We start from the raw sequence: 13,931 nt of genomic DNA on the forward strand, positions 1-13,931 counted from the left end.
TAAGAAGAAGAAAAGGGAGGCGTTTGGATTCCACAGCCTTAAGTGCTCTTCATTATCTAAGACCACTAGTCCAGTCATTCGTCAGATGAGCTCTAGTGCAGTGGCTCTATGACTCTGTGACTCCTCGCTTCCTATGCAGTGCACTATCTTGCTCTTGAAATAGTGGCTCAGAAGCAATAGCCACACGGTGCACTACACGTTACATAAGGAGACGTCTGGCATTCAGCCACAGTCCGTCAACCGTGTGCGCGCATGCGCAAAGGTATGAACTCAGGACCCGCTCGAGAGGCTCCTGCTCATTAGGGCAGTTTAGTGCAGCAGACCTCTTGCTGCTGTTGCACAATCCGATATCCCAGCTACTTCCAGCTTCTGCTAAGTTTGCTCACTGGAGACACTAATTGCAGCGTCGGTTAAGTTTGGGCGCGAGAGGCTGCTTACTCCAGCGTCTATAAAAGTCTGTGTAAAGTCTCTATAAAATACCCTAAACGTTTGCTGCTGTGCGCGCGAGACAGCCTCCCTACAGCCTCTGTTTGTGCTCGTGCTAGGCTTCAAGGCTTAGTGTCTGTGTAAGTGCCGTGCGCTCAGTGGAGCGTCCACTCGGTGCTCCGCGAGCTCCTCGCCTACAGAGGTCACTTTCACTCGGGGGAGTTGACAATGTAGTAAGACTAGCTCTAACCAACGGTGCTCGGGTCGTCCTGGACCGCTCAAACCACGTGGATACGTCTCGTGGAGCTGAGGAAGGGAGAAGGGGAGAGCTCGTGCATGGCAGGTTTTGCAAAGGTACATTTGTCGTCACGTGCGTCGCTTGCACTTGTTTGAGTGGAAGAGCTCTGCGGCATGGCGCGTGTGCTTCTCTGCGTGCGGCTGTGGTTGAGCCTGGGCTTAATCGGCGTTTTCACCGAGGGTAAGAAAGCTCCTTTTTTTAAAGCACTTTACAGAACCAGGCTTATGGTTGCTCAAATCAGCCTTAAAATCATTTCATGTGGTAACGATGTGGAACTGGTCCTCTCCAACTCCCAAGTTACTTAGGATCAAACGCAAGACGCAGAGCTAAACGCAGTATTTGCCACCTTAAAAACAAAACTCAAAAGTCTTTCTAACGGTAACTGCAATTTCCCTTCTGGGATCAATAAAGTATTTCTGATTCTGTATAGGCATGAACCTCTACAACTAATGATGCTCAAATGTGTCAGATGGTTGCAAATGAGTAAAACACAGAGCGTTAAAAGACCTCAAAACTATTGATTTAACATATTTTATTCATGTGAAACTACTTGACACATTAAAAATAATTTGATTTTCAGTGTGTGACTACTTGTTTGAGTTGGCTTGATGTGAACACTCATTGCAGAAGCATATTTAAGCATCTTAGTATTTAGAATGTGATTCTTTAGCCCATAAAACACATAGTATGTATAGCTTACAGTACTCTGCAAAGATTTTAGGCAAGTGTGTTAATTCTGGAATTTAAAAAAAAATCATTATCTGGTAAGTGCAAATTTGCTCTAGTATTAGTAAAACACTAATATTAGAATAAATACAAATAATGCACAAAATACAAGTAGTAAAATAAAAGTAGTGGTTTTGCATACATTACATTTACTTTGTTCATTAAAACATCTCCAAAGGTCTCCACATGGGAGTCTAGTATTATTTATGGTTATTATCCAACACATGGTTTGGTAAATCAGTGCCCAGTGATGTTAAGTTAGGTGAGCTGAAGTTGGATTTGAACAAATGCACATGCTCGTTGGGAGCATCCAGGAGAAATCTGAAACTCGAGATATCAACTGCTTTCTTCAAAAAACTTTTTACTGTATTTATTTTCACTTGCATCTGTTCTAATGTGACTTCTGCACTTCTGATAATTTAGCAAAAATAGACATTTGTTAATTTAAAGTATAAAGTTTGTACCATGTACTCAAACCTATTTCAGTGGCTACTGTATATATACAATTTCATCTGATCTAGACATAGTCAGTGATGTTTTCTTTATTATGAGAGATTTAGTGATTGAAAGGGTTAATATTTACCTGGTGGCAAATATATGCATCTGTGGGACATATCTCTAACTTTTGGGACTACATCTATATAGGTTTTTACTGCAGAGAAATACCAGCTTAATTAATGTAATGTTACAAATTCAGCAAAATGAATACGATACAATGCATATATTTTTTCATGCAGTAGCCCAGCATCAGCTCAGTTTATCCAGTGTATAGGACAATGTTTGATGATGTATTAATTTTCTGGAGAACAATAAACACATCATCTAATATCAGCAAAAATCAAATGTTTGTCAGGCGGTTATCTGCCAAAACCCATTATGATTCTAATATCAGGGTACATTCCTGGTTAGAGCAAAATAGATACAAGACAAAACAACACAAGTAAATGAAATAATAATTACTATGATAATAGTAGTAGTACATTTTAAGTGATTCATTTTAATACTTATTTTCCTTTTTGATTGTGCAAACTGTCCTTTACATTTGCCAAGTCAGTCAGAATTATCACAGTAGTGCTCTGTACACTAGTGGCTTTTGCACTATCCTATGCATTTATTTACTTGTGTAAACTCAAGGCAGATCATCGCTGTGGCCAGGAGACGTCCAAAATGTCCAGCTCCAGTCATTTGAGCTCTCCACTTCTGTTGAACCAAAGCGGAGTCCCAGCCGGGTCAGAAGTGCAGAGATCCTGCTGAGTAAAGACGCTCAGGCTCATCAAAGACCCAGGCGATGTACATGCTTCTCCTACAAAGACAAGGAGTGTGTATACTACTGTCACCTGGACATCATCTGGATCAATACGCCAGAGTGAGTGCACCTATTACTGTGGTGTTGAAGGCAAGGGAGTGGGATGCATGTGAGATGTTTTCTATCCCTGTTGAGAGTTGATGAGACAGATGTGAGGGTAAATGAATACTGCTAATCTAAATCTAAACCCAGAAGGCTACTATAAATAAAAAAAAATTACAGTAAAAGCACAAACCAATGATCAGAACAACAGTGACAATTTAACAACGAAAGAGAAAGAGCAAACATAGGAATACAAGTACTCAGAGCACCCAAGAATGATTAGGGGGAGGCAGGGTTACCAAGAAGAGACATGTGGGAGCACTAACAACTAGGTGGGGCTAGGTTCCAGACAAGGACTAACACATGACCGAGCAGATGAGGAATAATCAAATGTAATAATTAGATAACATAGATAAATAAAGTAATTTATTAATAACAAATAAAGAAATATTTCATATTTAGTTGAGCCTTGTTCTATTTACCTTCTATTAATGCACTGTGTGCTAGCGTTGGTTATTTGGAGGAACTTGGCGGTACACTATACAGTAGGTACAATTCGATATATTGCAATACTGTGAGCAATAAGGCAATATTTTGTGATTTATTTTTCCTTATATTTTTGTTGTATACAAACACCATCATATGTATAAAATATGAGTAAACGGAAACTTGACTTTTTTATCCAATTGGAGCAGTGGGATCTGAAGACAACACTGCTATGTAGTGGTCAGAGTTTAAACACAGCACAAAATGAACCCCTGTTTGCAACCAATCTTTAAATGTAAACTATTCTTTAAAAATCAGTACTTTTTAAGAATAAATACCACTGGCCATTTAAGTGGTTATTCTTGCTCATGGGCTGGATCCAGCTCATTTGCTGCTAATTGACCATTCATCCATAAGATCTAAGTGTCTGTATTACTGTGTGTAGTTATGAGAATAGCAAATATTTTGTTTCTCAGTGGGGAACCTTCACCTCATCATTCTCATAACTTTAAACATTTTTAATGTCAATGACATAGTAACTACTGCGCTACTAAATTAATTAACATTGATAATAAATAATAAGCTATAGGTTAAGGGGGCTAACAATATATTAAAAGTTTGCACCTGCTACTAGCGAATCATATCCTACAATGTCTAATATAAATGTAGTAGCCTAATGCTGTTTCTTGTGTTTACTTAACTGTTAAATTGTAGCCTGCTTGCATAATTGAAACCATATGGTGCCTTACTTTAGGCCTAGCTCTCAAAGGTATGTGAGCAAGAAAATGACCCATAATGCCTACAGGCATGGCAAGTTGAGTGTCTTAATTACCTTACTCAGAGAACCTTCACTAAAGGTTTGCCACAACATCTCTAAGCTGACAACCAAAAACAATTCAGTGTGGAGCTTTTTATGAGTGTACTCACGGAGTTTCCACTGCAGCCTATAAAAAACAAATTGCCCCAGCAGCAACACTTCACAGTGTCATGCCATGTTTGGCTTAGTATAGGGATGGCAGATATACAGTCCATGGGCTGAAACCGGCCCAAGTTCTAAGACTGAGAAATACATTTGGACTCTATGATTGAAAAAACTTTTTAATTAAGTTCAGATGCTTATTAAAAGAAATCCACTCTCTCTAAACCACACTGACACAATCCTATAGACTCAAACAGGGAGACAGTCCAACACAGCAGCAGAACCAATCACCAATCAGAATCTGATTTGCAGTGCAATAACCCAGTATCACTCACTCACAGTATTCTCTTCGGCTAACCTAACGTTCTTTTGAGATGTTAGCTAGCACAATCGGCGCACTGTGAACCCTACAGTATCAAAACAAACACTAAACACTGACGCTGTTCATGAACGGGTTTTTGGGACGTTATTATATTACAGCTCGGACAGAAGCTGTTCATTGGCAGGAGCTGAACACTGGTGTTACTCAGTCAGTCAGTGAGCCAGCTGTCCTCAATCAGTCAGAGAAATTTTGTCAGACATTTGACAGTCAGTTTGGTGCACGTATGCATCATGGCCAAGATGTAATAAAGGTCATTTATAGTCTATTAGCAAACTTCATGCTTCTGTTCAAAAGAAGTGGACACAGTGTTGGGTTTTCCTGTAAAAATCAGTCTGACCTTGTTTAACATTGGACGGTGTGTAATGTGGCCCATTACCTTAAATGAGTTTGCCACCCCACGGCGAGGTACTGTACTGTTACATGAGCAATAAGTTCCAGCACTGAGATTGGGCTAAGTAGTCCCATTCAGATCAAAGGAACTCATTTAATTTCATCTTGTCTGCAGCTGATTTAATGATTAGAGTGAAGATCTAGCACACAGGAGAGACAGGCTCAGTTCACTTACAGTAATTGGCTGAGTGAAACAGGATTTTCAAGGACACTCTTGTTAGGCCTGCATTACTGTATGTATGCTTTTCCTCATCTCAATGTTATTGCTATCTGTTTAATGCCCATTGTTACTGTCCATGGTGCTGATGTTGAATCTTAGGATTATTAAAACATTTGTTGAAGATGAGCACTAGAGACAGCCGCAAAGTATGAAATTCGGACAGAACCACGCTTGCTGTGTTTAACACAAGCCAAGCCTGGCTCTAATTACGGTTTTGCAATCTCGTTTTCCTAATAAGGTCAGATACATTTGTCTGCTTTGTTGAATACCGGTAGTATGGACATATGAACAGAATACAATGTAATGAGAACTCCACCAAAAGAAGGGAAGGTTCCAGAAACAACAACAAAAAAACTAAACTAAACTAAAACAAACGTGGTTCAGTCTTATTTAGATGATGGAAAGAACTTCATGCAATCATCTTTTCACTGCTTCAGCACTGTCCACATGAGTTAAAACAGATGTACCTCTTTAGCCAAGCAGATTGCCAGTCTCTGCAGGAACTTTTTAAGTGATGTTGAATGATGCAGCCAATGCTGTTTGAACCCTGATTTATGACACATCCTGGCGCACAACTCACTGGAGACCTAGATGGACTGTCCTCCAAGCGGTCTGTTCTGAGCCTTGTCCTGCTGGCGGGGGTAATGTGTAATGGAGAACATGAGGGCGAATGCCACTGGTCTGAACTCACAGGCATTCATAACATAGCAAGTGCAGTGGCCAGAGATCAGAGAGAATCTCTTATGAGAGCATGAAACCTCTCCCAGATGAGACTGCAGAAAGGCTCTTGGCACTGGTGTCCACGCCTCAGTTCAAACTCTATAGACAGTATCATATGGTCCATCTGCAGCAGGTTGTCAAGACAGGTTACTCCATTCAGAAGACAAATTCAGGTTTTCTGAGTGATACCTTTCCATCTCTTCTCCATTTAGTGTCTAAATGCTAACTCTTGCTTGGTTCCAATAATGTTGGTCCCAATAATGTTGCGTCCTTTATTGGGACAAAGTTTAAATCACTGAGGCAGTCGCACGACATTGCCATATGTAGTTGTGTATGCCCTTATATCTTTATTCCATTTCCCAGCTGTGAATGTCTTGGCCATTCTGGCCCTGTTTCTTTGCACTCATATACAGAGATATATCAAAACAGGCTGGCAAACCGAAAGCATTCTTCCCCCCAGACTTTTGTGTGCGTGCCAGTGCTTTGTCTTGTCTTTAAAAGTGTCTGGTACTTTAAATCTCCTGAGCTCAGTCGGGCCATAAAGTGGCCAGTTCGTGCAGAGGGTTGATGGTTATAATCTTAAAGTGGCATTGTATCAAGATCAAAGTTCATTAGTTGTAGCTAAACAACAGAAAACCTGTTCTTTTAAACAGCACCTATTAAAGCGTTTTGAATCAGTGGGCTTTTCATTAACGCAAAGTGTTTTGTTTGTTGTAATTAACCTTGTGCAACAGATGCTGCAGATACAGATCAGCCTGGAAAACAATGGAATAGTCCTCTTTTATAAGCCTATATAGGACGAAGAATAAGCATACTAGTTCTTGATCGGGCATTTTGGTTATCTTAAAATGGCCATCAAAGCAACATTGTGTAGCGTTTTACTCTATAATAACAACTTTAATATCATCGTGATGCTCCACTGGTCTGTAATAGGGAGAGTAGCGTCTCTATCACTGCTACTCCAGGTTCGGCACGCTGCTAACTGCACTATGTAACTCAAGTCAGAGGTAAGAGTAAAGGATCCTTCAAAGTTAAGTTAAGTTACATTATACATTTTAGGTCACCTGTGACCTTTCCACAGTAGTGTGAATGGCAACTATTCAGTATTTTATATGTATTGTATTAGATGACCTTTTTTGTTATTATGCCTATACATGTATACACTACAAAACCTGAAAACTGGGGTTGGAGTGCCATCAGCCATGCTATGGCATCACAGAGGGTTAATGGCCTTGTACAAGGGGCTCGACAGTGTCAGCTTAGAGGACCTGGGTATCCCAAATTCTAACCACCAAGCACTGATACTTTAGAATAGAGCTATTCAACTATGATCATGGTAGGGCATTGTACAAAGCCATTAAAGAAAATCATGCATTACAAAATGAACCTGTAATTCTGAGAACGAAAGTCTACAATTATAAAAGGCACAAGCTGAGCCTTTTTTGATTAAATTTGCAATTTACTTTTAGAACTGTCAGCAGTGCCCCCCATTATGGCCCAAAAAAATAAGAAGAAGACAGAAAAGACCCAGCTTGTGGCTTTTAAAATTATATAGATTATTTCTTAGGTTAATTTTTGTAATGCATGATTCTTTCGTGGCTTTCCTTCTTTGAAACTGCACACTAATTCAGTGGACACTTTTCTGCTAAGACCGTAGTTTAAAAAAAACCTATTCTAAAGTATTGGACCGATCACCATCAATTAAAGACGGTGCATAGCATTACTACTGAGATAAAGATGTATACATAAATGTGCATTGATACTGGTGCACCCATCACTCTGAGAGACACATGCTTCTTATAGCCTTCCAGATGTTGGAACATGCGGTATGACTCTTCTCTTACTATGTACTATGTTTCTGTCAGTCATTTTCACACCAGCCTTATCCTTCTGCTCAAAAGCCAATCACACCTCACAAAATATTGAAAACAAATTCCTTGCTCCTTGCCAAGTCATGCAAAAAGACAGCTCAACATGGTTCTTATTTGAAGCCGTCGTTTTCCAAACCTGGTCCAAAACTATGTGCGCACATCATTTCAAGTGAGTCTAGTCCCTTAATTTGAGCACACTGGATGAATTACTGTAGTGTACTCAACATTATTCAAATGCAGATGAGGCAAGCACCTGTATGCTATAAAGTCCAGTGGTCAAAGCCAGGACATAGAGTGTTTCTAATAAAGACAGTTTCTTTTACAAAACCATTTTCAACTGAGCCCAACAGATCACAGAATAGCCAGTACACACTAGAAGCAGTATCTTGCAGGGTGGAAGATTACAAACAGTCAACGTATTAGCATATCATCACTGTCACGCACATGTATCTGCAAAATGGCAACTCTACAGAAGCAAAACTAGTTTTCAATTGAAGTCAATGTAAAATACACTATATGGACAAAAGTATTGGGACACATCACTTATACACACTTAAACAGTACAAAAAATGTACCCTTTTCATATCTATGCTTGGAAAACTAGGCTTGAAAAATCCCTGCAGCACAGAGGGCTAATGGCCCTGTTCAGAAGCCCAACAGTTGCAGCTTAGAGGACTTGGGTATCCAGTATTCTAACCATTGAGCATTGATACTTTAGAATAGGGCTATTCAAATATCTTAGTTGGGCATTGTCCATTTCATTAGTGTGCAGTTTTAAAAGCATGAAAGTCATTTAAAAAATCATTTATTACAAAATGAACCTGTAATTCCAAAGAAGAAAGTCTACAATTATAAAAGCCACAAGCTTTTAGAATATACTGAGTTCACCAATTGGTGCTGCCCAACAGATCACGGAATAGTTAATACACACTAGAAGCAGCATCCTGTGGATTGTAAGATTTCAAACAGTGAACATGTTTAGCATTTCATCACTGTCATGCCAAAACAGTGTATCTCCAAAATGGCAACTTAACAGTAAAACAAAAAAAAACAATACAAAAATAACCTTCTTAAGTATCAGTTGAAGTCAATGTAAAATATACTATATGGACAAAAGTATTGGGACACAGCTCTTAATCATTGAATTCAGGTGTTTCATTCAGGCCACTTGCCACAGGCGTAACATCTTAATGCACATACACACACTAATTAAACAGTAAGTTTTAACTGTTTGGATTTGTTTGGTATGAGCATCACTAAAACAGGTGTAAAATTAAACTAAATGGAAGAAAGAGATATTCCATCTGTTACAGTGCGGTGAGTCTCTTCTCACAGCTGATCGCAGCAAAGCTTTTAGGAAATTGGACATTTTTTAATTATTTTTAGCTCTATTGACACTTTGATACTTTCTACATTATCTAACTTAGGTAGTGTTTTTATTTGCAGTTGGTCTGTGACAAAGCTGAAAATAATACATTGTTATTCTGAGGCAGGGGGGGTATTGGGCAGATATTAGGCCCTATCTTGCACCCTGCAGAGGCACTTTGCGGTGCTCATTGGTATCTTACACCACGCCAACAATCGTTTTTCATGCCTTCCGCCTGCAGCTTTAAATAGCAACAGTGTTTGCGAATATATCTACACCGTTGGGCTTGGTGGTCTTAAACGTGTTCAGGTACATTTCTGCTGTATTTCTGTCTTGGCAACAGAAAACACAGGTGGCCACTAAAATACGGCCCATTATGTTGTGTCTACACATATCCAGATATTTCATAAGCATGTCATGCTTATGGCATAAGTGTAATGGCCAAATTAGACCTAAATACTCATTTTTTCTGTCAGTTCTTTTTCCAGCTACACAAATCAGGATATGCACTCATGATGTAGTTACTCATCATTTGACGCTGTCTGGACTTACATTTTTTTGGGACTGGTACATTTTTAAAGCATCCCAAAGAAACACACCCAGAACCTGACAATTGTAACCCATGGCTACCTTTTAAAACACATACTTCACAGAGGGCAGTATAACTCTAATGAAGCTAAATCTGAATGAAGCGTTTGTTTTCTTTTCTAGGCAACCCACAAAAAACTGACAGGGTTGGCTTAATTTAAGTTTGTGGGATGCTGGGCATTCCACCCAATACCCAAACGTATGTGCACAAACACTGGAAAAGATATTTTTTTCATAAAATGTCCCCTCAATCCAGTAGATCACATGTACCATTGGATAAGTCAGCTAGTACAAAACTAACATAATGAAGAATATATGTTGAGTTTTTATAATTATAGTGCATGTTGTAGTATGTTTTATTAAATATATTACTCGTTATAATAGGCTGCTAGGGTTGCAGCACTATACAGTACACCATGGTATACAAATTCATGGTTATCATACTGTGTACCTTTTCTTAATACAGGTATTTGAAATCAACCGAACAGAGAATCCCAGTTAGTCGATTAATGGAGAAAATAATCAACAGATTAATCCATAATAAAAAATAATCGATAGATTGTTTGTACACAGAAATGTGTAAAAACTCCACCTCATGTATAGCTTTCCTATTTATCCATTTATTTATTTATTTTATTTAATCAGAAGGAAGATCATTTTCTCATACTTTTATTATAAAATAGATGTAAAATGTTTTATTTAAAGTAAAGCATTTGTTCAATCAAAAGCCTTCTGTTTTAATAATAATAAGAAGAAGAATTGTAAAATACTGCATATTATTACTGTACACTGTGATATTGTAAATACTGATATTTTCTAAGAGTAAATGATTTAAATGTGATGAAAAGTTGTTGTTCATACAGTTGTTGCAGAAAAAAAATATTTTATTTTATAAGAAGTACAGATTTAATGGCTCCCGAGTAGCTTATCCATGTAGGCCTTCTCCAGGTGTGCAAGAGGCCACAATGGGCCTTTTTTTCTACGGTGGTCCTCCCTCTTCCCATAATTTAGTGCACTGCTAGCCAATGCAGGCATCTGGTAGCTGGTGTAAAGGAATTGGCAAATAGTGATGCAATGTTAGTTTTGTTTGTATGTCTTGGCAGAGGCACTTGCTAGTCTTCACCCTCCCAGCTTAGCAGCATCATGTATGAAAGGGCAAAATCTGTCTCATGGATTAAATTAATTATGACTACATTTGGGAGACAATTAGATATTAAATATTATAAAATGTAATGTAAATGTAATTATTAAATGTGTGCTAAGTGTATAATATAATTCACTTACCGTAACTTACCATGTAATTAATTACATAATTATCTAATGTAGCTTGAATGTACAGCGACCAACAGTGATCTCCAGATTTAACTTAAACAAAAAAACCTTTTTAATGTTTTTGAGCATGTCTGTTTTCACTTCCCTGTTTCTAGGCGAACTGTTCCTTACGGCATGTCCAGCTATCGTGGCTCTCAGCGGGCCAGACGCTCCAGTGGCACAGCAGCGGCAGAACGTCAGCGCTGTACCTGTAAAGACCATAATGACACACAGTGTCACGACTTCTGTGAAACAAGATGTTTTCACCAAAGGAACAGCCATGCTGGTAATTTGACAGATATGACGGTTTAGAGTTTTCAAATTATTGCATGTTTTATCATGCGACTGTTAATGTTCAGTAAGATGGATCTCAAGCCGGTCCTCGGAGGCCCACATTTTTGCTTCATTAAGTATTGTGAGGCAAAACTGGACTGTGTGGGGGTTTTTGAGGACTTGTTTGGAACCACTGGTTTAGTGTACATACATTAAAGTGATCTTCTGTTTTCCTCAGATCTCAACACAGAAAGAGCTTCGCACAGACTCTGAAGAGGATAAAGCTTTTTTCTAGTCTCATTGTCTTTGAGAACAGCAGACTCCACTAAATGGCCTTAAAGGCTCATCTGGCCTTTCTCACCGCTGTATTTGAAGTTACTGCTCTGAAGGAAAGGTCCTTAAGGAAAAGCTGTAAAGGATGGCCACTGTAATGTGAGGACCTTAACCCTGAATTTGACTCCTGGACGATCTATGCACTGCCATTAATTCAACTGGGCTGAACTATGCCGGAAAGCAAGCGAACCCAAAATCCACAGATGTTTTGTGTCATTATTCTGAGCTCGGTGGAAATGTTGTTTTGTGGAATGTTCCAACAATCACTGATACCAAAAAAATGATATTTATGGGCAGTGGGCATGATCTGAAAATGAAAGATCAGAACAATGTTAGGCCTGAGAGTACTGCACGAGGATAAAATGCCAGACATCAGATATTTTAGAGGAAACTATGATAACTAACTTGTATAACATTGCTTTACATTGACTACCATGACTTTTTTTTACCTTGAACAAATCCCTTTTGTTCTCAAGACACCTCTTCTTAAGCCATGTGCATCCTCTACATCCAGTTTTAGTGCACTAAATGTTACAGTGTTATCATTGTTGTAAATGTACTTAATTGTATAGACCAAATTTGTTTACAGATGTACTTGCTAGGGATGTCCAAACATTGAATATTCAATAGTCATAGAAAGTAAAACAAAATAAATATTACACTTACATGACAATTAAATTAAATTTCTTTACATATAAACATATCCATAGCTAAAGGTGCACAATAGAAGATCCCACAGCCATGCAAAACACCTTAGATTTAATGGACAAATATCAAAACACTAGTTTTAACAAAGTTTTGTTTGGCTTCTTATTCAAATTTTACTTTCCCCTTTAGCATTGTCACACTTACTGCGGCAGAATGTAACAGCTGGAAGACGCCATTAAATTAAGAAGCCTCAGAATAAGAGGCCAACTTCAGTCTGGAACACAAAAAAGATTCAAAAAACAGATAAAGAATCAAAGTAACTAAATTAAATATTTGTGAAGAACAAGCTGAGATTTTACAGCAGTGCATTACAGCCATCAATTGCCAGTTTTCAGTCATAATTATCATCCATAATTTCAATACTGGACTGATAATAATAATAATATCTTTTTAAAAATAAATTAAAATGCATTTTCCAATTAACGGCAGCTATTATGTTGCCTGCTTATTAATTGTGAATCCCCAATTAAAATACACTGTTTAGCCATAGCACAAGCACCGCCTGCCTAATATGGCCACAGGTGTCCTGTGGGATTGGCAACAAGACGTTAGACATTGGACTGCATCGAGCCTTAGGTGCCTATGATCCTGTCACCGGTTTACCAATTGTCCTTTCCACAAGACCACAAGACCTGCCTGCAGTTTGGAGATGCTCTGCCCCAGTTGTCTAAATATCACCATTTGGCCCACCAGTGTCTCAGATTCTTATGCTTGTCCATTTTTCCTGCTTTCAACACATCACCTTCAAGAATTGACTGTTCACTTACTACCTACTGTATCTCACCCCTTGACAGGTGCAACTGTAGATGAAGATAATCAATGTTTTTCACTTCACCTGGTGCTAATGTTATGACAACTTATCTTCTATCAAGCATTAAACCTTCAGAAACCATGAGGTGTCTCAACTTAAACGCCACAAGAAGGTAGTGCAAACCTACATTTGACATTGCAGTGCAAAGAAAGCGCAATAGTGCAGTCATTAAAAACAGATGTTGAGGCCAGAGAAGAACAGGTGTTGGGGGCTTTGTCCAGAAACACCTTTCCTTCGGCGCCCTCACTGCCCTGGAAGAGGGAGGAGAGGAGCAGTAACTGGGAAAGTGACATCATTCTGAAAAGACTTCCAAAGTATTACACATTGATCTCCACTGAATTCTATCTCAGCAGCTTTTAGAAGACACTTCTCTCATCTCCAGTATTTGGACAGCCAGGTAGATGGCATCACAAAATCAGTTTCCAGGTCACAGAGGAAGGGAGAGTAAGTGAATTGTTAGAAAAAAGCAGAATTTTTAGGGTTGAATTTAACGACTAGCTATATTTTCACAGACTACTGTTTTCCGGCTACTATAAGTTACCCATTTTTGCACAGTACTGTTCAGCTCAGTAGAACAGTACCACCAGTTCCTAATTTATGCCTTCATTTTATACTCAGTTATTTTTTTATTAATTGTTAGTTATCTATTTTTTTTTATGGTTTTAATACACTGTCATCATTGTACCTGTATTAGGGATAGGCTGTGAAGATTCATTTGATTATACATTACTATTAATATTATTATTTAATCCCAT

This window comes from Salminus brasiliensis, chromosome 14 (assembly GCF_030463535.1).
Source record: "Salminus brasiliensis chromosome 14, fSalBra1.hap2, whole genome shotgun sequence".
NCBI classification, from domain to species: Eukaryota; Metazoa; Chordata; class Actinopteri; order Characiformes; family Bryconidae; genus Salminus; species Salminus brasiliensis.